Consider the following 25,685-nt stretch of genomic DNA (forward strand, 5'->3'; position numbering starts at 1 on the left):
CTCTTGGAAAACCTGCCTCTCAGACACTCCTGGGCACCTTGAGGTGGGAAGGAATTAAGTCTATCCCTATAAGATATTCCTAGGTACTGTTACTAAGTACCTCAGGCTTAACACAACAGAAATTTATTCTTGCATGAGTCTGGAGGCTAGAAATACAAACTCAAATCTGTTGTCAGGGACATACTCCACCCAGAGGGTCTAGGGGAGAACCTTCCATGTCCTTCTTTTTTTTTTTTTAATTTATTTTTTTATTTATTTTCAGCATAACAGTATTCATTATTTTTGCACCACACCCAGTACTTCCATGTCCTTCTAATAGTTTGATGTTGGTGATTCTTGGGGCCCCTGGCTTGTCGATGGATCACTGGGATGTCTGTGTCTGTCATCAGAAGGCATCTTCCATGTATCTTCTTGTTGTCTCCCCTCTACTCGCATCTGTCTTATAAACCGCCCACCCAGTCGGACTGGATTAGGGCCCATCCCAGTGACCTTAACTTGACTGTTGCAAAGACCAGATAACAAACAGGGTCACATTCACAGGTCCCAGAGCTGGGATTCCAACACATCCCAACAGTGACAATGGCCAGGAAGGACAAAGGCCGCTATAGTCAAATGATAGTTATGCCCTTCCAGTCCGTGAACAGGAGAAGAATTAGGCACAAACAAGTCAGCTGCAAGAGAAAGGGAGCAGAGGACAACAGTCGAAAAGACTGCTGCACCAAGCAACTCCTCAGTCTCGCTTTTATTAGATAGAAACAATAACCAACAGAGGAGTCTATGAAGGTCAAACATTAGTCACACATCTTGTGGACAAACAAGAAGGAGGGTAAAGTTTATAGTTAAACAAGCCCATTCAAAGGACACATCTAACTAACAACAGGTGCTTTTGGGAGGAGAAAGGAGAGACAATGGAAAAAGAAGGCAGGCAGCCGGTCAGCCCTGAGCAGGCTGGGCATTCCTAGCTGCTTGGCTTCCAGGAAGCTGGTGGCGTTCTGCTCTGAGCTAGCTGGGCATCCCCAGCTGCTCAGCTTCAAGGTCATGTATCGTCCTTTCCCCCAAAGACCTGTTGCCAGTATATGTTTTTCTTAAGGCTGTATCTAAATGTGCTTGATAACTACTAAAATCATTCTCTTGCAGTAATACATTGTTCTGAGGGGCAGTTGCAGAGATAGACTTTCTCATTTTGTCTGTTGTGAGCATTTTTTATAAGGGAGGAAGAGCAATAATCTGGAATTCATAGGGAATTTAAGAAAAAATGCTTTTGAAGAATGTGGGAAGATGAGCAAAGAGCACCACAAGTGCAACGTGCAGTGGGACTCAGAGAGGAAAGCGGGTGTGTGAGCCAAGATGATGCCCGGGGCCTGCCACCCAACATTTAGTGAGCATTTACTATGAGCCAGGCGTGATTTCAAGCATTCCAGGTGCTTTATGTCATTTGGTCTTGTTCAGCAGGTGTCTTCACGTTGCAGAATGAGAAACTGAAGCTCCGAGTTGCACAATGGTCAGTTTCAGTGCTACCCTGGAATAGTGTTAGATAAGATCAACATAGTTGTTTATTTTCCTTTTCGCTCTTGTTCTTGTTACCTGATTTGAGATCCATTCCCGGCACATGCAGAAGAAAGCCTTACAGAACAGGGGGAGGAGGCACGAGAGGAAGGCCATGCCCTGGGGGAGGTAGAGGCAGATCTGGGTCCCCCAAGGCTTGGGTTCTGCAAGTGAAGGTGCACCCAAGGACAGTGGTCAGGAGATGTCTGGGCACTTGCTGACATTGGGATCCTCTGTGGCATTCCAGAATGATGTGTTTTGGCTGCTGTCCCAACTTCTCCTGGGCTCGGTTCCTAGAGCTCTGCCATCTTATTCAGAGTTCCCCCACAGTGCCTCTGCTGATGGTTTCTCTCTGGTGGGAGTGAAATGCAGAGCAGCCAAGGCGGTTTCTTCCAGGTTTGCGTGCCAGCAAAGAGAGCTGCTCAGCATTGGGAAAATGCATCGCCTGCCTCATCCTGGGCTGGGGACTTGCTCAGCATCTCAGGGCATCTTGGTTCAGGTAAATACAAGGCAGTGAAGACGGCCATCCTAAACTTGCATCTGGCCTGGACACGGTATCTCTGAGTTCACTTCCCTCTCTGCCTTTCATATCCTTTCTCTCTGAAGCCACTGTCTTAGGAGATCCTCCTATCCAGCCCTTATACCTCTTGTTCTCTGGATCACTCCAAACCTGGAGCCTGATCCTGAAGAACCACTGTAGGCCAGGAATGAATCAGAAGGATAGGGGACACAGGGGAGAGGCAGATGGAAGTTCCCGGCTCCATCACCCCATGCAGAGCCTCAGACGCCTGCCACTTGACTGCCAGTCTCCCCGCAGCTCCTTGGGCAGGGGGCTGGAGAGCACTCCAGAGCCAGGTCTCTCCATTCAGTTCCGTGTCATTTTCAACTCTCATTTTAAGTTTCTCCTTCACACTTTGCTGCTGAATGTGCTTCGGTTTTGCTTTCTGCTTCTTACTCCTGATTTTAGCATTGTGAATCCCAAGTTATACTTTTTTTTTTATTAGACATTTTATGTTTGCCAAAGACAGATTTTGTTACCTCGATCCTACTTAGCCTATTGGGCAGCCTCTGGAGATGACCCTTTCCTGCTTTGCAGTCCCCAAGAAGCCCAGTGGGGACAGGCTCACAACCTTCTGGGAGAGGCTGCTACCTGTTCTTGGATGGGGGGGGGGGGGGGAGTTTCAGTGAGACCTGACTGCTCAGCTGTACGTCTTGCTCCCATGCAAATCATAAGGGGGTGAGAGGGGAAGCCTCTGCTTTTATCCTAATGGAGTCATGGATTGTTAACTTCTGTGTTTCACTGCTCTGTTTGGATTAATGAGTCAGAGTTCATTACCCTGAAGATAAAAGTTGGTGGTAGCTACATCTAGGATAAGAGACTGGGCATTCTGAGCACCTGGGGGGTTCAGATGGTGAAGCTTCTGCCTTCAGCTCAATAATGATCCTGGGGTCCTGGGATCGAGCCCTGCCTCGGGCTCCCTACTCAGCTTGGCAGCTGCTTCTCACTCTCTCCTGTCCCGGCTCATGTGCTCTCTCTCAGTGGGGGCTGGAGAGCATTCCAGAGCCAGGTCTCTCCATTCAGCAGTTCCGTGTCATTTTCAACTCTCATTTTAAGTTTCTCCATGCATTCTCTCTCTCTCAAATAAATTGGCAGGTGAGTCCCATGTCACTGCCATGATGTTGGGGGTGGGCATGGTGGCTGATGCACAAGGTGACCAGGAGATCTGCACTGGGGGGGTGGGGTTGGGTGGGGTTCCCCATCACCCCAGGAAGTGTATGTGCAGGAATTGGGTTTCTCACTGCATCACAAATCAGGCTGGGTCTCATTCACGTTAATGAAGCGCACTTTTTGTTTAAATATTTCTTATTGTGGTAAAACAGACATAACATAGAAATTAACTTTGTAACTATTTTTAAGTAGATGGGTCAATGGCATTAGCATTTTCACATTGTGGTCTCTCCAGAATCCTTGCCATATTGCCAAACTGAACCTCACTGCCCTCTAGAAATGAATTCCCCATCCCTCCCTTTCTCCAGACCCTGGCAACCACCATTCCACTTTCTGTCTCCATGAATTTGACTCATCCGGGCACCTCACCTAAGTGACGTCATACAATTTTGGTCCTTCCGTGATGGGCGGATCTAATGTAGCATAATGTTCTCTAGGTCGATCAGTCCTGGGGCGTGTGTTGAATTCTGATGAATGTTTTACAGTATATATATGCCAGTTCTGCTCATCTCCTCTCCTGGGGGATCCGTGGACTTTTCCACCTTTTGGCTGTAGTGAATAAAATTTCTGTGAATTTGGGTGAACAAATATCTTCGAGACCTTGCTTTCAGTTCTTTTGGGTGTATTCCAACAAGTGCAATTCCTGGATTCTGTGGCAATTCTATTTTTAAGTTTTTGAGGAAATGTCTGCTTTGCTGTGTTACATTCCCACCAGTGCACTGTGGCTCCAACTCATGCTCATCAACACATCTTATTTCCCATTTAAAAAAAAAAAACAACAAACAGCGAGGGCGCCTGGGTGGCTCAGTGGGTTGGGCCGCTGCCTTCGGCTCAGGTCATGGTCTCGGGGTCCTGGGATCGAGTCCCACATCGGGCTCTCTGCTCAGCAGGGGGCCTGCTTCCCTTCCTCTCTCTCTGCCTGCCTCTCTGCCTGCTTGTGATCTCTGTCAAATAAATAAATAAAATCTTAAAAAAAAAAAAAACAGCGAAAGGGTGGGAAGTGGTGTTTCACTGTAGTTTTGATTTGCATTTCCCTGATGACTTCTGATGTTGAGCATCTTTTCATGTCTTCATTGGGCATCTGTATGTTTTCTTTGGATAAATGTCTATTGAAGTACTTTGTGCATTTTAAAATCAAGGTGTTTGATTTTTTCGTTGCTGGGATGTACAATGTTCTTTATATACTACGGATATGAACCCCTAATCAGATAGAGAATTTTCAGGTATCTTCTGTCATTCATGGGTTGCCATTTTACTCTGCTGATGGCATTCTTTGAAGCACAAAAGTTTTAAATGTTGATGTATTTGAATTTATCTATTTTATCTTATGTTGTCTGTGCTTTTAGTGTCCTATCCAAGAAATCATCATCAAATTTAATGTGATAAAGCTTTTGTCCTGTTTTTCTTTGCTAAGAGTTTTTATAGCCCTAGGTCTTATGCTGAGAACTTTGATTCATTTTGAGTTAATTTTTGTATGCGGTATAAGGTGAAGGTCCATTTTTATTCCTTTGCATACTGTTATCCAATTCTCCTAGCCTCATTTGTTGGAAAACCATCCTCTCCCTGTTGAGTAATCCTGGCACCCATGTTGAAAATTATTTGTAGATCCCTTTGCAAAACATTAACATCTTAAAAATATCAAGGTTTCCAAAACATGAACATGGTATAGCCTTCCAGTTATAAGTGTATTCTTTCATTTCTTTCAGCAGCATTTCATAGTTTCAAGTGTACAACTCTGCTACCTCTTGGTTAAGATTATTCCAATGTATTTTATTCTTTTTGCTGTTGTTACACATGAAATTGTTTTCTTAGTTTCCTTTTTAAATTATTCATTGCTGGGGTATTGAATTGCAACAGATTTCTGTATGTTGATTTTGGTCAGCTATCATTGATTAATTCTAAAAGTGTTGTTGTTTTCCTGGAATCTTCAGGGTTTTCTACGTATAAGATCATGCCATCTGCAAACAGAGATATTTTTACTTATTTCTTTCCAATTTGGATTCCCTTTCATGCCTAATGGTTCTGGCTTGTACTTCCAGTATTATGCTTAGTAGAAATGACAAAATCTGGCATCCCTGAATTGTTCCTGATCTTAGTGGAAAAGCTTGTAACCTTTCCCTGTGGGGTATGATACTCACTGTGTGTTTTTCATATAGCTCTTATTATGTTGACATAGTTTCTTCTATTCATAGTCTGCTGAGTGCTTTTAGCATGAAAACGTGCTGAATGTTGTCAAGTGCTTTTTCTGCATCAGTTGAGATGATCATGTGACTTACCCTTCCTTTTGTAATGTGACCTATGACACTGAATGGTTCTTGTGTATTGACTCATTCTTGCATTCCAGGAATTAATCGCACTTGGTAATGGTGCATAATCCTTTTCATATGCTACCAAATTCAGTTTGCTAGTATTTTGTTGACAATTCTTGCACTGATTTTAATCAGGGATGTTGGTCAGTAGTTTTATTTTCTTGTAGTATCTCTGGATTATGGAGTAATGCTGGCCTCATTGAATGAGTCAGGGAGTTCTCCTCTTCATATTTCTGGAAATGTTTAAGAGCATTGGTGTTGGCTCTTCTTTAAATATTTGGTAGAAATCACCAGTGAAGCCATCAAGTCAGGTATTTTTCTTTGTAAGGAGACCTGATGACTGATTCAGTAGCCTTACTTGTTATGGATCTGTTCATATTTTCTATTTCTTTTTGGGTTAGTCTTGGCAAAATTTCATATTTCTAGGAATTAATCCATTTCATCTCAGTTATTCAATTTGTTACTATACAGTGTTCACAGTATTCTCTTATAACCCTTCCCTGTCTATAAAATCTGTTGTAATGACCAACTTTCATTGTTGCCTTTAGCTGTTTGATTATTCTCTGTTTTTTTAATTAGTCAGTGTCGCTAAGGGCTTGTCAGTTTTTGATTTTTGAAGACTCAACTCTTGATTTTGTGGATTTTCTCTGTTTCTATTTTCTATTTTGCTTATCTTGTTTTGTTTATCTTATTTTATTCTCTATTTTGCTAATTTTTATTATTTTTTTCCCTTCTGCTAGCTTTTGATTTCATTTGTTCTTTTTTTCCTAGTTCCTTACGGTGTAAAGTTAGGTTGCTGACTTTGAGATATTTCTTCTTTTTCAATGTAAGCATTGATAGTTATAAATTTCCCTGTTAGCACTTCTTTTGCTACACCCCATAAATTTTGCTAGGTTGTGTTTTCATTCCCATTTGTCTCAATAAATTTTCACATTTCCTTTGTGATTTATTCCTTGACTTATTTGTTGTTTAAGGTAATGTTCAATTTCCACATATTTGTAGATTTTCCAGTTTTCCTTCTGAAACCTTTCTGGTTTCATTTCATTTTGATCAGAAAAGATATTTTTCACGATCCCCACCTTTCTGAATTTTTTAAGACTTGTTTTATGGGCTAACATCTGGTCTATACTGGAAAATGTTCCATGTCTTTTCGAGAAAAGATGTGTATTCCACTCTTGTTGGATGAAGTATTTTGTAAATCTCTGTTGTGACCAATTGGCTTATAGTCTTGTTGAGGTCCCCTAATTTTTACTGATCTTCTGTCTGATTATTCTGTTTGTTATTGAAAATGTGGTATTGAAGTCTCCTTCTTTTATTCTAGATCAATCTATTTCTCCTTTCAGTTTTGTCAGTTTGATATGTAGGTGCTCTGATGTTGGTTGCACATTTACTTATAATTCTTACATCCTCTTGGTGAATTGACCTCTTATCATTGTATAATGTTCTTCTTCATTGCTTGAAACACTTCTTGCCTTAGTCTGTTTTATCTGATATTAGTATACCCAACCCTGGTCTTTTGGTTACTAATTGCATGGAATATCTTGTTCTACCCTTTTTACTTCCCAATCTATTTAGATGTAAGGACACATCTAAAATGAGAATGTTATAGAGAGAATAAAGTTGGATCCTGGGTTTTTTTGTTTTAGTTTTTTGGTATAATTCCGCCAATACAGGCCTTTTGATTGGGGAACTTAATTCACTTACATTTAAAGTGGTTACAGGTAGAATGGCCTACTATTGGCATTTTGTTATTTGTTGTCTTTAAGTCTTAAAAGTCTTGTTCCTCCTTTATTGTATTCTTTTGAATTTAATTTTTTACTCATTTTGATTTAACTTTCATTTTCTTTTCTGTAAATTCTATGAATATTTTCTTTGTGATTTCTATGGGGATTACATATAATATCTTAAAGTTATAATAACCTGTTTTTACCTGATATTTAACTTTATTGCATACAAAAACCCTTCTTTTAGCTCTTCTACCTACATATTATTTATTTGTTTATTTATTCACACACACTTTACCTTATTTACATATTATATCTTTATATATTTTGTACTTAGTAACATAGATTTATAAGTATTATATATACTTAAATATATACTTATGGCTATTTGTTGCTGATCTTGTAGAAGAATAAAAAGTGGAGTTATAATGGATGTCAGTAATTTCTCAATAAGAGTGGAAAGGAGTAACAATCCAAAAGTATAATAATACTTGGCTAGTTTTTGTATTTGTCCATGTACTTGTCTCTCCTGGAGAGACAAGTTACTCTGTCTATTAATTTTCTGATATTTTCATATGGTTTTGAGTTGCCATCTAGCATCCGTAATTCCAACTTGATAGACTTTCTTTAGCATTTCTTCTATGGCAGGTCTAGTGGTTATGGACATTCTCAGTTTCTGTTGTTGATCTGGGAATGTCTTTCTTTATCACTCATTTTTGCAGGACATTTGCCTAATGTTGAATTCTCCCTGACCTGTCTTTTTGCCTGAGGAACCCACTGATAGTTTTACAGAGGCTGCCCTGTATATGATGAGCCACTCTTCTTTTGGTGTGGGTCTGTTTGTGTTTATCCTACTTGGCATTTGTTAAGCTTGTATTGCTGTATCCTCGACTTTCCTCAGACTTGTGAAATGCATGGCCATTACTTCTCCGCCTTTTTCTCGGTCATTTCTCCCCTGCATGTCCCATAATTTCTATATTGGTCAGCTTGATGTTCTCACATCATAAGTCTCTCAGGCTTTGTTCACTGTCCTTTTTTTCTCCTTTTACTCTTCGGTCTCAATAGTTTCAAGGGACCTGTATTCAAATTTGCTGAGCCTTTCTTTCTGTTTGCCTCTGCTATTTAACCCCTCAAATGATTTTTTTTCAATTCAGTTTTGTATTTTTCATCTCCAAAATTTCCATTTGTTTCTTTTATTTTTTTTAAGGATTTTACTTATTTATTTGACAGACCAAGATCACAGGTAGGCAGAAAGGCAGGCAGAAATGGGGAGGAGGGTAGCAGGCTCCCTGCTGAGCAAAAAGCTGGATGCATGGCTCCATCTCAGGACCCTGGGATCATGACCCAAGCTGAAGGTAGAGGCTTTAACCCACTGAGCCACCTAGGTACCCCTCCATTTGATTGTTTCTAATAATTCTAAATTCTTTGTAAATATTCTCATTTTGCTCATATATTTTCTTGATTTCCTTTATTTCTTTTGTCCACTTTTCCTTTAGCCTTTAGAGCACATTTAAAGCAATTGTTTTAAAGCCATTCTCTAGTAAGTCCAAAGCCAATGTTTCTTTTGGGATGTTTTCTGGAGATGTATTTTGTTCCTTTGAATGAGGCATATTTTACTTCTTCTTTGTATAGCTTGTGATCTCTTATTGAAAACTGGATATTTTAAAAAACAGCCCCCTCTCCCAGGCTTTGCATACTGGCTTCATGCAGGGGAGACCCTTGCTTATCAGCCTGGCATGCACTTTTTCTCATACCTGTGTTATCCCTACATCTGTGCACATGCTCTCTTCCCAGGTCTCCCATTGATATGGCTGCTTTTAATGTCTTCCTCTGTAAGGCTCACACCCTTGCTCATTTTAGGGATGTTAGCTGTTCTATTGTATTTCTCAATCTATAATCACTTGCCCCAGATGTCTGTGTCTGTAATGACCTTTAGGATGGTTTTCACAAGTTGTACCTGCTGCTTCCAGTGTTTTCCCCCCTTCTGAACCATGAGCCACTTTTGGTTGTCTGAACTCTGTGTTGGGTGTCCCAAGACCAGTCCCTCAGGTATCCCCTAGACAGGTTAGAAATCAAAGGGTCCCCGATTAGTCCACTTTGCTCTCTCTGGTTTGCAAAGGGGCCTAGCTTATGGTGACTACTGTACTCAAGGTGTTCTGCCCAGCACGGTCATGGAATTTCCTGCCCTGCCACATGTGGCTCCTTTTTGATCAAGCACTCACTTGGTTGCTGTGACTCTGTGGCCATTCCCATCGTTCCCAAAGGTTATTTTGGTCAGTGTCTAGTTGTTTTTGGTGTTACTGTGGAGGGAACAGGCCTGGAGTTTTCTTGTGTGTCATCTTACTGACATCACTCTCCTGAATTTTTAAGTAAGTTTTTTAAAGTATCCAGTCTATTTCAAAATGTGCTGGTGCATACATGTTCGTGTTCTGTTATTTACATCTCCCAGTTTCCATATTTTTAAAATGAAAACACAGTGTGCGTGGGTTCCCGTCACTGCTGGAAGAAGAAGTCTTTACCCTGTCAGACTGATATGTGTGATGCCTAAGAGGACCTTTAAAACGATTGACCGTGTGTGAGTGGAGAGGCTCCTCCTTGCACATATATGTGCCTCCTGCACTGAGGGCTGGTATCCGTCTCTCCAGTTGCTGCTGGAAACACCATGTGTCTGGACACTCATAGCATGAAAGGGCACTGCCAAGGCTCCCGGGAACCAGGGATCATCACACTGGTGCTCAGGCCGTGATAGTTACTGTAATAACACACTGGCAACCAGAGCAGCCTTCCCTCCTCAGGGGAGGTTTATGGACAGTGTGTGACACTGACGGAGAGCAGGAACCCCACCTGGGACACAGCACTCAGGCTCCTTCCATGTCCCTGCTGACCCCCAGCCATGTCCTGTGTACTTCTATCACTGGCTCTGCAAAGCCCCTCTGCCCTTCCCTCCAGCCCATTTTCAGGCACCCATACTTCCCATTTCCTATGAGATGTTTTCTGAGGGCCAGCTGGATGTGACCGTCACCCAGGGTGGGGGGAAAACAGTGCCATCTTGAGGACTCACTAAATTACTTTTGTGGAGCACATCCTCACAGCCCAGGGACCCCAACAAGTGCAGCAGCGAGGCCACTGGCAAAGAAGGGACAGGTCCACAGGCCCCCTCTCAGGGCCCTCTCCAGGGCACCTCCTCCAGAGGAAGGAAGGACAGTCTTCTCTCTGACTTCAGGCTGTGGAGGGTCAAGGACTCGGGATCCACGTGAGTCTCTCAGGGTGCAGGCCCACCCCCTGGGATCCCTGGGTGAGCTGCATCCACATGAGAAGATGGGGACCCTGCTTCACGTGGCCCCCACCCATGCCCAGCTAGTCACTGGAGCTCTGCCAGATGTTGACTTCACAGCAGCTAGTTGGAAAAGAAGGGAAACTCAACAATGACAAAAGCCAGGCTGGACACCAGGAGGCACACCACCTTGCAACTTTCCAAAAACTGGTCTCACTCCATTTCACTCAGTCCTGATCACTAATTAGCTCCATTTCAGATACAGTCTGTAAAGATAGATTCCCAGCCCAGGTTCACAGCAGCCCCATTCCCCTCCCTCAACCAGGCCCTGCTGGGTCATCCCACTGGAGCAGGTGCTGGTCTGCACCCTGAAGCCTCCCTGGGTTCTCCTTGTCTGGGGACTGCGTCGCCCTTCTGGCTCGGACACTCAGTACCCCTCACAGTGCGACATCCTGACCCGGTTTGCAGGTTCGTCCCCTGGCCAGCCCATGTCCTAAACATCCTCCCGTGTCCTGGGGGCAGCCTGCCAGCCCCCTGTGTCCTCCTTCCAGCTCGGTTTCTTCCCTGCAGATGTGCCCTGCCCATGTCATCCCTGCTCTGGTGGCCTCGGTCTAAACTCTGTGCTGTGGAAACCCTGCATACACTGCCTCCTCCTCCAGGGAGTACTCCCTGACTTCGGACCAATGCACCTACTGTATTTCGCTGTGGACCCCAGGCTCTGGGGCTCCCAATCTGTTGTGCTGGCTCCTGGCCCACAGCCCTGAGAGTCTGGCCCCGGCCTCTTGCACTTGGTGTCCGGTATGTTTTCTCACCCATCAGTCATTGGAATCTTGTAAGGAACGTATTTATTGCATTTTCAGGTATCCTAAAGTTTCGAAGGTATCGAAGTTTCTTGGTGTTTTAAGAGACTGTGGCAGAAGTATGACTTCTTCTGTCTCAATCATTTGCAAGGTCCTCCTTTTAGTGTATTTTACACAATCGGAATTGACTAGTCACAAGCCCCGGCTGATGGTCATGAGAACAGGGTCAGTCATGAGCAGGGAAGCAAAGAATTGGGGCAGAGAGGAAATGAGCTGTTGTGATCCACTGTGCAGGAAACGGGCTCTCTGAGTTCATCAGGCATCTAGGCTGCAGGACACCTTCTAGAATTCTGGTTTAGTGAGTCGCTTAGCTTTCCCAGACCACATGTATTTGTAATGAAGATTCTGTTTTCTGCCAATACCACTGTGTTGTGAGTGGTGGAGGTTAGTCCTTCTTGTGGGGTGTTTAATGTTTAAGGTGTTTGTGTTTAATGTTTAAGGAACATTCCATCATGGTTGTGGAAGTCACGCACAGGAAAGCTAAGAAATGACTGGACTTGTTACTCAGGTGCTAGGGCAGGAGGCACAACAGGCACTCCTTGCTGGTGGCCACATGGCATGCGGGCCCAGGAGGTGACTGTATCCAGCAAGTGCAGACCTGGACCACTGAGAACCCCTGGGAAGCTCCCTGTATTTCAGGTTGGGATGGCCACAAAGACTTGAGGGGATTTCACTGTTACATTTGGAGTCCCTGGGTTACAGACCGGGGAAGGTGAGATGGGGACCTTGTGACAGAAGCCAGCCTGACCATCCTGGTGGGCCCAGGAGGGGGCTCACAGCCTCTGCCTGGCGATGTTGAGTCATCAGGGAGAGAGGAAATGCTAACAATTTATGATCAGTCTTCACCCTGTATTCTCATTTTCAACCTTACTTTCCTTCTCAGGTAAGAGAACCAAGACTCTGGTACTGCCCTGGACAGTTCCAAAATATATAAACAGTCTTTCATCACCTGAATCTGACAGAGAGGATACATTTCAGTTCATTAATGGTGATGTGGGACTGAGATTTGTGCATTCTGCTGAGGCTCAGGGGTCTGTGGTGTCCACAGGGCCCTGGATCCCAGCTCCTGACCACCTTTCAGACTCTGTGCATCTGTTACTCTCCGAAAGAAAAGGACACTGCATCTTTCTGTTTTTGTTCCTTCCTTTACTTCTTCCTACCTGGCCTGGTTCCACAAATCATTGCCCATGGGATTCCTGTGCTTTCCTCTTAGTCTATAAATCACAAGCACCCCTTCCCTCCTCCATGGTGGGGGCTAGCCAGGGCATCACTGTCCCTTCGATTTTGCATGGAAAGAGTGGAAGTCCATGAAAAGTCAAAGATGTAGGCATGGACACTGCAGGACAGTTGAACTCTGCATTAGAGCTAATTAACAGATACTGTTTTCTTCCCTGGTTCGCCACTGCCTCACTAAGATGACATGTATGTCACATGTGGGCAGAAGGCTCTTACAACCCTAGTTTGTAGCAGCCACCACTGTGTCCTGGGAGTGGGTGGCCCAGAGCTGAGGTGGGGTGCTGCCCTGGCAAGAGGGTGGGGGCATGGAACCCAGGGAAGCAGTGCTGAGCATTCTCTCGGCCATTGATCTTCCCTGTTACTACTCTGTGGGCAGATCATGTGGTCTCCAGGTCTCTCCAAGTAGGTCCAGCTGAGAAGCCAGAATCCCAGAACACAGACCCCCAGGAGTCCGGTAAACTGTTGGCGACACAGAGCAGGGCAAGTAAGCCCAGTGATGGGACAGGCAGAGCCCCCACAGAAGCATCTGTGGTATTATGGTCATTCACCAATGCCCAGGAGTTTAAAGGACAGCAGAGAGAGCCAAGATTCCACATCAGAAGAAGCCAGGGACATCTGGAGGAGAAAGGTACAGCTACAAACTAGGGGGTTGTAAGTTTTGAATGAAGGAAGGACGGTCTTTCAATGCTCATGGGAAGGAGTGCCAGAATTTTCTGCCTTTCTTTCCATGCAAAGCAGGCCTGATGAAGAATCTTGAAGGCTTAAGTGAGCCTTCAAGAAACAGGCATTGAATGGAAAACACCACCCTTGTATCAGGACACCCAAGCACACTTACATCACTTTCAGTGCACAGCGTTCTCAAAAACACAAACTAAAAGTCTTTGAGACATGAGAATGGAATGAGAGAATTATATCTTTTAATATTTCCACAATATTTGAAGTGGGTTTGTAGAGTGAAAAAAGGTAGTGAAATTAGAAGTAAAACAACCCAGGACAGAAATCTGATAGAGACTGCACACATTCATGAATCTGTCTGACCCCTAACAAGCTTAGCTTGGGAGGTATGGAGCGTTTCCTACATTAGAATCATAATTATAATTCTTTAAATTGCCCACTTGATCACAGTACAGAACATTTTTATGGCTTCACTTGAATGCTCACTTAAGAATTTTCTCTGAAATGTATTCAGAGCAGAGACAGTTAAACATAAAAGTGAGGTGTTGCAAGACCATAATACTGACTCAGGAATAGTTGGGGTAGAAACCACTGCCACTGGCTCAGCCTTTCTGCATGTTACATTTCTTTGTTTGTTCATTTGTTTTTTGGGGAGTTGTAAGTTTTGAATGAAGGAAGGATGGTCTTTCAATGCTCACGGGAAGGAGTGCCAGAATTTTCTGCCTTTCTTTCCATGCAAAGCAGGCCTGTGAGGGACTAAGCTGTATCTTTCTCCTCCAGATGTCCCTGGCTTCTTCTGATGTGGAATCTTGGCTCTCTCTGCTGTCCTTTAAACTCCTGGGCATTGGTCAACTCTTGTCATGGGTTCTGTCTTTTAGTCAGAGTTTGTAGGGCTTTTAAGCCCATCTGTCCGAACCCTCCACATGCTGACATGGGTAGTTGTGGCATGAGACAAAGGGTAGTTTGAAGGCATGAGACAGATGAAGGATTGACCTAAGACATACAGTCACTCAGCACCCTAGTCTCAATGTCTCTTTTTTGGCGTTTCCCCTGAGAATTCCTACTTAGTGTTTCCATGACTCAGCAGTCCTATTTGGTAGGAAAAGCAAGGAGCATGTGTAGATAAAACCTCCTGTCAGTAAGTCCATTCCTCCCAGCAAGTGCCCTAGTATGGGGGACATTGTTCCAGAAACCTTCCACCCTTGGTCTCAGGGGCAGGCCTCTCCGTGATGACACCTTGGCCAAGAAACTTTCCAGACCTCAACCTGTTTTTCTTTCTTTCCATAAAAAACAGCCTGATTAACCTTAACACACAGTGTCATGGCATGAATTTCTTGAGATCCTGCTTAAAAGGAAAAAAAAATCACATTTAGTGTCCTGGAAACAGTCAGATCTCAACACAGGTGGGCCCTTTTCTTTAGTTCTCTGTGTGCTTCAAGCCCCACATCATAGTTTACCCCATGATTGCAAAGTCGACGTTGCTTACGTGTATCATCCTTCTCTGTAGCTGATCACTGCTGTCTTGCTTTCTTAGCATTTACATGAATGAGATAAATCTTTTATTCATGTGTAGAAAATATTATGTATTATATTGGCATTTCTGAAATGTTTGTAGGAAATTTCTGAAATGTTTGTAGGAAAGTTTTGTGATAAAACGTGGGAAGATCCACTCTTAGATGAGGGAGAACTTTCTTCTAAAGCTTTGTCTAATGTCTGTGAAATAATCCAGAAGAGAGGTGACAAGAAGCAATCTTGTTTTACAAAGCAGACAACAGCAAGAAACTTTCCTGCTCTTCATCAGTCACATGGATTGATTCCTTTGAAGGTGGGAGTGGTTAGGGGCGTGGCTAAAGGAGGGGTTAGAGAAGTCGTTGGAGGAGGGGTTGGGGAGGGGTTAGGGGAAGTGGTTAGAGGAGCAGTTAGGGGGGAGGGTTAAAGAAGGGAGTTAGGGTTGTGAGCGAGGTGCTCTAAGCCAAGGTCCTGACTCAGGGCTTCATGAGGAGGAAACCCTCCACAAGCACAGAACATCACCATCATTACTATTTTGTGAATACTTTGGAATGTATTTTCTCCTCTCTTGCGTACTTCAAAAGTTAGTTCAAAAATCTCGGGAGCACCCAGCTGGCTCAGTCAAGTAAGGCACCAACTCTCGGTTTCAACTCAGGTCCTGATCTCAGTTCCTGAGAACTGGTGGTCCCAGGCTCACTGCTCAGTGAGGAATCTGCTTGTCCTTCTCCCTCCCTCTTTTGCTCCTTCCCCATGCCCCTTCCCCCCAATAGATAGAGTCTAGAAAACAAAATTTTCAGTTAATGTAAATTTCACAAAATTTTGGAAACCGATGGTCTTTCATTACATAAGTGGCCAAACACCATCCGAAATGGACTGCGAGGATGTATAGCAAAACTCTGTCACGGGGGGAGGTGTGGTCCGTAGTGGTGTGCACACAAGCTTCCAGGGGAGATTCCCATCATAGGAGTCAGTTTGCTGGATGCCTGCCCTCAGGACGCCCTCCCCACTCCCCTGTTCACACCGGGGCTTTCATGGCCCCTGCCATGGTGTTTGTCACAGCCCAACAGCAATAGCTGCCAGGTATCTCTTAGTATGGGATGGGCTTGGTCTCTGGGTGTTTCTGAGAAGGCCTTGCTGTCTACAACGTGGATGATCATAAGTAATGGTATCATGATAAGCAGAAATTTAGCCCCTGCCCCTGTGAGTCTCTGGCAGAGATCTCGTGTAGGGTCGTGCTGAGGTGTCTCTGTGGAGTCTCTGTGTGGGTATCTGTCAGAGGTCTCTGTTAGAGTTCTCTGTGCACTGTCTCTGTGTTGGATCTCTGTATGGGTCTCCATCAGAGCGGTGTGTGGGGGACCCTGGACGACAGTGTTGGGTAGGGAGCAGACACGCGGGGGGTGCGGGGCTCTCCTAGACTCCACCTTCCTTCTGGACACATCCCTTCCATCTGAGGGCCTCCTGCCCCTCCGGGCTCTAGGGTAACCAAGACCAGGAGCCAGGCTACTCCCTTGGCCTGAGTACCCACCAGTCCCCTGGGAGCCATCCTTGGGTCACACGTGTACATAAAGGTCACAGACCACAAGTCTGTCTGGAGCCCCCAGTCCTACAAGCTTATCAAATTATGCAGAAATTAACTTCTCTGCCTGAAGGCCTTGCTGCCTCTGGGCACCTGGCAGTCTGTGTGGTAGCTCAGGTGGCTTCTGTACAACCCCCACACCACTCCCTCAACCCCCCCCACCCCGGAATTGGCAGCTGCAGTGGGGCGCAGACCCTGCAGGGACAGCCGCAGGACCTCTAACTTCTCCCCTCTGGGCCCATAGGTGGCAGTGGGACACCAAGGGTCTTCAGTCCTCATATCAGGCATGGGCACACTCTGTCACTTGACCTCATTCCTGGCATCCCACCCTAAGTATATGGACCCCTGCCCACAGCCACACTCCCTCAATCCCCCAAGAGGGGAAGGGGGTGCTGGTGGGCAGGCCCCTTCAGTGGCCTGGGTCTGGGAATACGGGTCCCTGGGGATTTCTGTGGCAGGCCCCACACACCCTCAACACTGGTTCAAGTTTGTGCCTTGCGGCTCTGTGTGAGAAGAAGGGCTGAGGGAGCTAAGATGGGATTCCCTGGGGTGAGAAGGCTCCTGGGGTGGCCCTCCTCTACTCGCTGCAGGAGACTGCGGGGGGGGTGGGGCAGGATTTCTCACCTCTGCCCTCAAGGCCAGCCTTGTGTCTCCCAACTGCAGGCCCAACTCTGACCTAGGATTCCATCTTCCTAAAGCCTACGCAGGATTTCTGCCTTGGCAAACCCTCCCTAAAGCCACACAAGCTCCAGGTGGAGGGAAAGCAGGATGGGCAGAGCAAGGTCCCTGTCTGGGTCTTGTTCACCTTGTCATGGAAACTGAAGGAGAGGGAGGAAGGGAGCAGGGTGGACCCCCGAGATAAACCGTCCTCCAAGGCCCCATTCATTCTGGAAGCCAAAACAGGTCCTCAGGGAGAGCAGACCCTGATCCTTCCCTCCCAACGCAGCAGGGCACACACAGAGGCCAGCGCCACTCATGAGGGAAAAAAAAATAAAATTATTTTGGGGAAGCTAAGTAACTGTGGTATGAAGAAGCCATTAGCCCATAGATGATGTACTAACATGAGGAAAAAAAAGTTTTTATCTGCACCGTTTGTGTTTTTTCTTGGAGGAAAGTTGTCCTGCTGGGAAAGGCATGAGAAGCATACACTGGTTGGCCAGGTGAACTGTCTTTTTTAAGGAGGCAGCGCCTGGGTCAATGGGCCTGCAGGGTGGGGCCTGAAGGGCCCGGCACCAGGGACCTCATTCTGGCAGGGTCTGCTCGGGCACTCTGGCACCCTGGTGGGGAAGGGCCACCAGGTATAGTTGTGGCCCCTGGGGGTGCCCTGTGGACTTGCTGTCTCCCTCATGACTCTCCTCTGCTCTTGGTAGGAGAGAACCCTGTGATAGCAGACATTGGGGTCTGCTGAAGCCTGGAGATCCTTTTTGCACCAGCCGACCTCCAGGACCCTGAGTCCCTGGTAAGGCAACATTTTCTCCTCTACGATATGCCCAACAGCCCTCACGACCACCTGAGCCTCCGCAGAAGCACTGTCCATGGCTGACCTGCCCATGACTTGTCCCTGGCCCTGGGATGATGAAGCCTTGCCCTTTTGAAGGGAATCTTTCCCTCTGCCTCTACTGGGAAAGAACCACTGGAGCAAGTGCATTATCCTTCTCCTGAATAGTTTTCCGGAGGCGCCTTCTCCTTCTTCAGCAAGCTCTCACAGGCCTTGCTTCCCGAGGCCTCTCCTGACTCCTTGCTCTGGACTGGACGTCTCACTTCAGTGATCTGGAGGAGCTTCATTTCTGAAAACTCTTTGGCAGGCTCTCTCGAGGGGGACCTCCAGGAGCTCGCTCTCCTCTCACAGGGGACACATGACCTGCTCAGGCTCTTACACTGGTGCTGCAGTCCCAGGGGTCCTAGCTGCCTGTGGGGGCTCTGGTCACGGGATCTTTTGCCATGCAGCACCTCGGAAGTAAATGTGTCTTCACTGGACCTGCTCTGGAAGCTAGACAGAGATCCCTGAGAAGCCAAAATGTCAGCAGCGAGGAACATGTTGGACTGACTCTTGAAGGAGACTCTCCATCGCACAGTCTTGAAGGAGGACCCCGGCTTCACGAGGCCGGTTCTCTGACTCCAACTTCTGGGACTCCAATCCCCTGCACCGTACCTCAAGGTGTAGCTCTTCGAGGTCTCAGGTGACCAACTTTGTACATTGCAAGGGACTGTCACTTTTCCCTGAAGACCCTGAACTTCTCAGCTTGCCACGGAGGCCTTGGTTGTTGGCCAGCACACAGGATTCTAAGGTGACTCCCCAGGCAGGGGCCTCCTTGAACTCCCCCACCTCCCCAGGATCGTTGGCACTCAAATTCTGGGGCTTTAAGTTGAGCTCTAGCATGGTCATGTCCCGTGAGGCCAGACCCCCATTCACCCTCCTTAGCTCCTTTGTGGCCATTGCTGGACTTGGACTTGACTCCAAGTTGCTGTTCATAAGTGTTTTAGAGGCAGTCTCATTGTGCCAGATTCTTCCCACAAAGCTGTATGTGAAGGTCCGAGAAGGTGGCCTGGGCCCCTGTACAGCTAGAGGGCCACCCCCAGGTGAGGTCCCTTCCAGAGCCTGCTGGATTTCCTCACACGTAGGCTGGGGAGCACCAAGGGGACCCCCCCCAGGTGGGGTAAGACTCTTTCATCACCTCTCCTTGATAGGGCTGAGAAGGATTTCCCACGAACTTGGTGCCTAAGCCAGCCTTGGATATGCAGGTGGCTGAGCGGGAAGGGAAGGACTGGAAGAGGAGGAAGCCCTTCTTCAACTTGAAGAGGTTTATAGTGTTGAGAACCTTGAGGGGGAGGCCCCAACGGTGCTACACCCTGAGCCTTTTGATATGTGCTTCTAGCATCCGCTGAGCATATGGACTGAGGATGGAGAAGTCGTGGGAGGGCTCCCAGCACTTGGAAAGCGCTGGCTTTCCAGGTTTCCCATGAGGGCTTGGCTTTCCGGGAAGGTCCGAGGCGTGGTGGGCAGCAAGCCTGGAAGGATGAACATCCAAAGGCATCTGACCCTCTCTGAACTGCCCCAACTTTCTGAAATGGGCTCTCAGGTCTTTCTCTACGTGCTTCTCATCTGTACTGCTTGTGGAGGGCTTCATGTCTGTGTCTGACTCCTCAAGATTTCTTCCTGGAGCCTTCTCTGGAGAGCTCTCTGAGCCCTTGTGTAGATCTTTCCGGATCCTCCCTGCACTGGACCTTGAATCCATGCCCAGTCTTTTTCCTGGCACGGTCCTTCCTGGGTACCTGGACCCAGTCTTCTGTGTGGCCTGGCAGCTTCCACTCGTAGACTCAGACTCAGCCTTGGGACTGTGCCAGCTGTGTGCCTGGGGAACCTTCTGGAACTCTTGGTGAGGCTGTATCTCTAGGGATAGCTGGATCCTGCAGGGTGGGCCCCTTCCTTGCTTCATGAGCCTCTTCCAAAGGTGTCAATCCGGTTGCTCCCAGAGCTCAGAGTCGATCAATTCTCCAGGAAGGACAGAGACTGACCCATGGCCCTCGGGGGCCTGGCCACCCTGCAGAAGGTCAGGAGGACCTTGGGTAAAGACTTGCTGAGATCTTTTCATCATAGGGGGTACCTTGCCCCTTTCTAGTTGCCTCTCCAGAAAGTGACATTCCAGGTTTTGAAAAGTAGTTGGCATGTAAGACAGTGTCTTCTGGGCTACAGGGCAAGACACCTCATACCTCCCCATCTCGGGTGGCAGAGAGGAGCTTCCAACTGGGACAGAGGGTATAGGGCCTGCCTGCATCTGGGGCTCAGTTAGGGGTGGGAGCTGGACTGATCCAGAGGGAGGGGCTTGGGATGAGTCAGAGGGAGGGGTTGGGGCTGAGATGGAAGAAGGGGCAGGGTATGGGACAATCTCAGGGTCAAGGGTTGGGGCTGGGCCAAAGGGTCATTTAAGTCGTGGGTCAGGGAGAGGCGTGGAGCCATGTTGCCCTGAATCTGGAGTGGCAAGGCATGAGAGAGCTCATTGAATATGACAGACGGGAACTCCAGTGGGGGATCAGTCACCCTGACAGTGGCCACCAGGGACTCGCTGTGCAGAAAGGGGAGACCCCAGAAGAGCTAGAGGCATTTCTTCTCTAAATTGTCCCTTGGAATCTTGGGACATGGGGGCTTCTCAGGACCAAGCAGCTGTTTTGCTTTGCCCCTCATGATCCAGAAGGACAGGTGGCCCATGGTGTCCTGCCCATCACCTGGGGACTTGAACATTCTCCCGGAAGAGGTCAACTGGTATTTTGACCTTTCTTTCTTGTCCTTCTCCCTCCAAGACCTCAGTTCTTTTCTCTTGGCAATGAGTATTTCCAGAAGCTTCTGGACATCCAGGTTGATGGAAGAGGGGGATCCTAGTCTCTTCCTGTCTGTGTGTGGAGTCTCCCCAGAACAAGGCTACTGGTGGGCCATGGGACAGAGGCGCTTGACAGGACTCCAAGCGTGTTGAAGTGGACAGGTTCCAGGCATTGTCAGCTGCCTGCCACCAGGACAGGGCCAAAATGGGGCAGTGTGAGCGGCCCAGGCCCGAGATGGCTGGGACAGGAGAAGTTGACCTGTCAGCTGACCAAGGCATGTGTAGAGCCGAGCTCTGTGGGATGAGGCACGGCAGGGGTGCCCTTGAGTCACACTGAGGAAGAGTCAAAGGAGAGTCTGGCCAATCTGGGGCCAAGGAGGCTATCAGAGGCCCAGGGGAGGTCTCTGAAAGAGAGAGACATGGTGGGGAAGGGGGAAGAGCAAGTGGCTGGTGTGGAAAGCCATCCCGGGGGAGGAAAGGCTCTCCTAGCCAGGAAGTAGTCAGGAAGGAGTGTGAAGCAATGGAAATTGAGGAGGTCATTGGTCCTGCTAACAGGGTAGAGGCCAGAGGCCGAGGGGACACCATCACTGGAGTTAGGGCAGGTGATGGGGCCAGAGCGGGAGAGGCATCTTGCAGAGGCTCCCTGCATGGCTGATGGGCTCCAGCTGGCACCCCTTGGCGCACCTACCCAGGGGCTGCTTGTCGTAAGAACTGGTGAAAGCCCCTCTGGTCAGAGAGCCTCTCCAGGTGGCTGTGGGAGACAGGAGGCATGAGCTGCCAATGTAGCAGTTGGGCCCAGGAGCGGACCCCACAGCCCTACACGCACACCCCCACATCACAATGTTCCTGCTTTCCCTCAGCCCGGGGCTTTGGTCACAATCAGTCCCCACGGGTCCTCCCAGTCCCCGCAAACAGCCCCAGAAGCTGTTCCCTGCAGCCTGGGGATCACACTGTAGACTCAGAAGAAGAGGGCATATTCTTTACCTTTCCAGAAGGGAGAACAGGTCCTGAACCTCTTCCAGATTGTTCAGAAATTCTCTGAAACCTGGAAACAGGAGATTGGGTCACTGCAGAAGACAGGGTCCAGGGATCTTATGGTAGGCTGGGTACAATGTCCCATTAGGGGAGACCTTTGGGGGATTGGACTCGGGAGCCCCAAACAGCACTGTCCAAGGCCGCATGCCCGCATGGTGACTACAGGATTCATGATGGGGATCGCTTTGTCTTTTCCAAAGTGCTTCCTCATCCATGACCTTGCTGGGGGAGGAAGGACTACTGTAGCCTCCAGAGGAATCTAAGCAGAGTTGAACAGCTTGTCCACAGTGGGAGTGGTAGGTCCTGACCCCAGTCCCGGCCCTGGGGCGCCTGGTGAGGGATACCGGTTCCAGCCCCTCAGGGCTTCGTTCTGGTGCAGAATCTGGGAAGCCTCCGGGTTCACTCTCCCAGCTCAGGCCCTAGTGTCCTGGAGACAGTGGGACTGGGCCTTCAGAGCGGGGGGCACAGTGTAACTGGGGCACGCAGTGGTAAATGGCGGACACTCACCTTTCACGGTCTGATTTTTCTTGCTTGTGTTGCTTCTTCTTTGTGGCTCCACTTGGTACTGAGATAGGAGAACACAGGGAGGCTGGGGCCCCCACCCCAGCAGCAGATGACCCAGCGCTCAGGGGCCTGACTTCCACTAGAGAGGCAGCTCTTAACCTCCGGTCCTTGGCCACCCGTCACTGTGTTTGGGATGCTGCCCTAGACCCCACCACCACCACACCTGGACTCCGGCCCGAGATCTTCAGGGAGAAATCCTCATGTCCCTCTAACCCTTGCCTGGTCTGGCTTGTCTTGGATGGATGGTGGTCTGCTCTCTCCTGAGAATACCCATTCTATTCTTTCTCATTTCGCGAGTCTCTCCAGTGACTCGGAAAAGTGGAAAGAATAATAGAAAAGAAGATAGAATCACACTCTACTGGGTCTGGGCCGAGGGTTTCTTACCTTCCGCTCTTCCTTTGTTTCTTGCCTCGTGGTGAGGATGGATCAGGCTGGAAATAGGAGTTTAAGAAAACAAAAAGCCCTAGTCCACACACAAAGGCAAAGGTGGCATTAACTGCCCAGAGAGTGGGACTGGGGCTCAGCCAACCATCAGTAAGGAATTCCTGAGGGAAGAGATAATTCTCCATCTCTTCCCTCTAAAAAGTATTAATGTCCAATCGCACGGCTGCCCTCAGGTAACTGAGCCCTGAGAGTTAGGGACCGATTGCACGGCTGCCCTCTGGCAACTGATCCCTGGGTGTGTCCATGCAGACACAAGCCCCATGCCCACATCACAGAGCTGTGGTCTGGTCACAAAGGGCCCTTGAGGACAGGTAAGGAGGGACACAAGTAGCCAGACCACATCCCCTCTCCACCGCTAGCCCTGTAGCTCTGTCATCCCTCCGCCCTCCCAGGCCTGACACTGCTACCTGCTCACCGTGCTAGAGACTGACCTTTGTCAATTTGCCTTTTGTCCTGCGTGAAGCTCAGAGAATACCTGTTCCCCTTGAGATCTCTAGGGAAAAAAATAAAGAAAGTAGATAAATCTGGACCTTCCTTGGGATTTTGGTTAATTCCAAGAACTTTTGTCTCCTCTGTGCATCTCCAGTCTCCCCACATAATATGTTCTTTGCTTGCATCACCCTAGTACAAAAAAACCTCAAATTTCTTTTGTGCCTCTTTAGCCATGTCCATTTTGAAAACAACTTAAGATGTTTTATTTCAATTATTCTTCACTAACTTCAGCTAGAGGGACTATAAAATTAATGATTATTCAAAATTTACAAAGATTGAGGAAGTAGGTAAGGACTTCCAAATGAGTTCACATTTCTCCCAGGCTTGCAGTGAACTGCTACCCAGCAGCCCAAGTTTCTCACCATTCAAGGTGTTGTCTAGAAAGTAGCTTCAGTTCTGAGAATGTCTTGGGTATGGAGTGTTTTGCTGACACCACGGAAAGTTGCCTGTGTGGTGATGTCATGCCCCTGCCCATGGGTTCTGACTGTGGTAGGGCTGTGAGTTAGAGCCATCGCTTTTGAAAATGCTTCACCAGGACCTGGGCCAGACTGAAGAGAGCAGGCCTTTTGAAAGAGTGATTCTGCTGATAGAGCTAGAGAAAACCTACCATTTTGTAGTAATAAAGAATGGGGACCAACCCAGTCCTGTCGAGTGGAAGGTATGTGCTCTGCAGTATCATGCTCAAGTTACAGTGAACTACAGTGAAACATTGTAAGTTTACATTACTTAGACATGCTACTGAGGAAGAGATAAAAGCGACTAGCAGAAAAATTGTGAAGAATGGTTGCATTTGTTCTAGTTTCGAAACTATACAAAATAAAATATGATTTAGCGATGCTTTTACTTTGGTAAAAATATAAAGTAAAAACAGAGAATAGAGAACAGGACTAATAGACCGGAGAAGAGAAGTACAGACGACTCCAAAGATGTGGATGATACTGCATTTCTTAGAATGGTTGGGATGTGTACGGGTTTCTTTTCCTTATTCCTTACATCTTCTATATAATTTATAAATGTCACCTTGTAGCTTTTAAACACTAAGATACACTATAATGTAAACAACCCCTTTGGAAATAAAATCAGACATAGCAAAAATGAAATGGCCAATAGGAAGGGAGGAGAAAAACTGATTGTAAGATGTTTTGTCCCCTGCAGGGGTCTTTGTTGCCAAGACCTTAAAGATCCCAGTGTGACTTTTAGTTTTGAAACCTCCCCACTGCCCTGTTTATGACAAGCTGAATCCAACTAAGATCACTTTCTGATGGTTCCCAAACCTAAAAGAATAAAATGCAGGCTTTTGATTCTTAGTGGATGGTACTTGCTTTCTCCTGGCTGGAGATTTTTAGCAGTAAATGAAGGTATTGGGCTGTGGCTGTTAGCAGGCTGCATTCTGACTGTGCCAGGCAGCAGGGCCTGGTTCTGGCTGGCCCACCACCAGGGCTCGTGGAACAAGGTGACCGTGACGCAACAGAAAACAGATCAGACCAGGCCTCACATTTGGGGATGGATTTTATTAAATCAAAGAAAAGGAGGTGAAAATGTATTTGAATTTAAGCCAGGGATTTTCAGACTAACAAGCCCTGAGCTTGCCAAGTGATGGAGAAAAAGGAGCTTTTCATAAATAAAACTTGGAGAAAAGTAAACATTTGAGATATATAGCAGCTTTTGGAGAAATTTAGATGGGGCTTTCATGTTTGGAGCATTTTGCTTGTTCACGTTATAAACACTGATCTCCAAATTTAGGTATAATGTGTATCTTTTTGTAAGAAAAGCACAATGTTTCCAGGTATTTACGCTGGGCAGACATCTGAAGTGCACTATTACATGCCTCGTAATGGCACGGATGCTCACAGAGATGGATTCCACTCCTGTTTTCTTCTTCCGTGTGCTTCATCTGGTACATAATAAAATCTCCAATGATAGAATACAGGGTGTACCACCCTGCCTTTTCTAAGATGAATGCCAAGGTTTGAGAAATGTTTTACCTGGGAGTGCTCACTCAACAGCCCAGGTTGTAGCACTGAGCACACCTGTGCCTCTGTGTCATCTATTCAAATCTGGGAAGGTCAGTTGAGGTCCTGCCCAAACTCTGGGCCGGAGAGACACAAGCCCCAGATTCTAAAACATTCCCTGAAATAGACAAGAACTCCCAAATGGTTCTGCATTTCTCCCGGGCTTACAATGGAACCTTCTTAATATTCATGTTAGTATCTAGAGAAGGAGTTTAGCTTCCAGTATAAATATTTTTTTGTAAATCCAGTTTGGTGAGACCTGGAGGATTTTTGTGGTCCCTTTCACTACATAGAGGATGCTTCTGCTTCATATCCTCTCTTGCCTTTTAGCTTTCTAGGATTAGTGAAGTTGCAACTACTTTGCCTCCTACCTGAGTCTTCCATC

At 47.1% G+C, this 25,685-nt stretch overlaps 1 long non-coding RNA gene across 1 annotated transcript; it reads right to left on the reverse strand.

Annotated features, from left to right (window-relative positions):
* Window positions 1-17,368: 17,368 nt before the first annotated feature.
* LOC131828998 (uncharacterized) lies at window positions 17,369-22,725 on the reverse strand. Its single transcript, XR_009352658.1, has 3 exons — window positions 22,296-22,725; window positions 21,738-21,798; window positions 17,369-21,504 (listed from the first exon to the last, which is right to left on the reverse strand). It is a non-coding gene; the product is annotated as an uncharacterized LOC131828998 (long non-coding RNA).
* Window positions 22,726-25,685: the final 2,960 nt, after the last annotated feature.

Source organism: Mustela lutreola, chromosome 4, assembly GCF_030435805.1.
Source record: "Mustela lutreola isolate mMusLut2 chromosome 4, mMusLut2.pri, whole genome shotgun sequence".
Classification (NCBI taxonomy): domain Eukaryota; kingdom Metazoa; phylum Chordata; class Mammalia; order Carnivora; family Mustelidae; genus Mustela; species Mustela lutreola.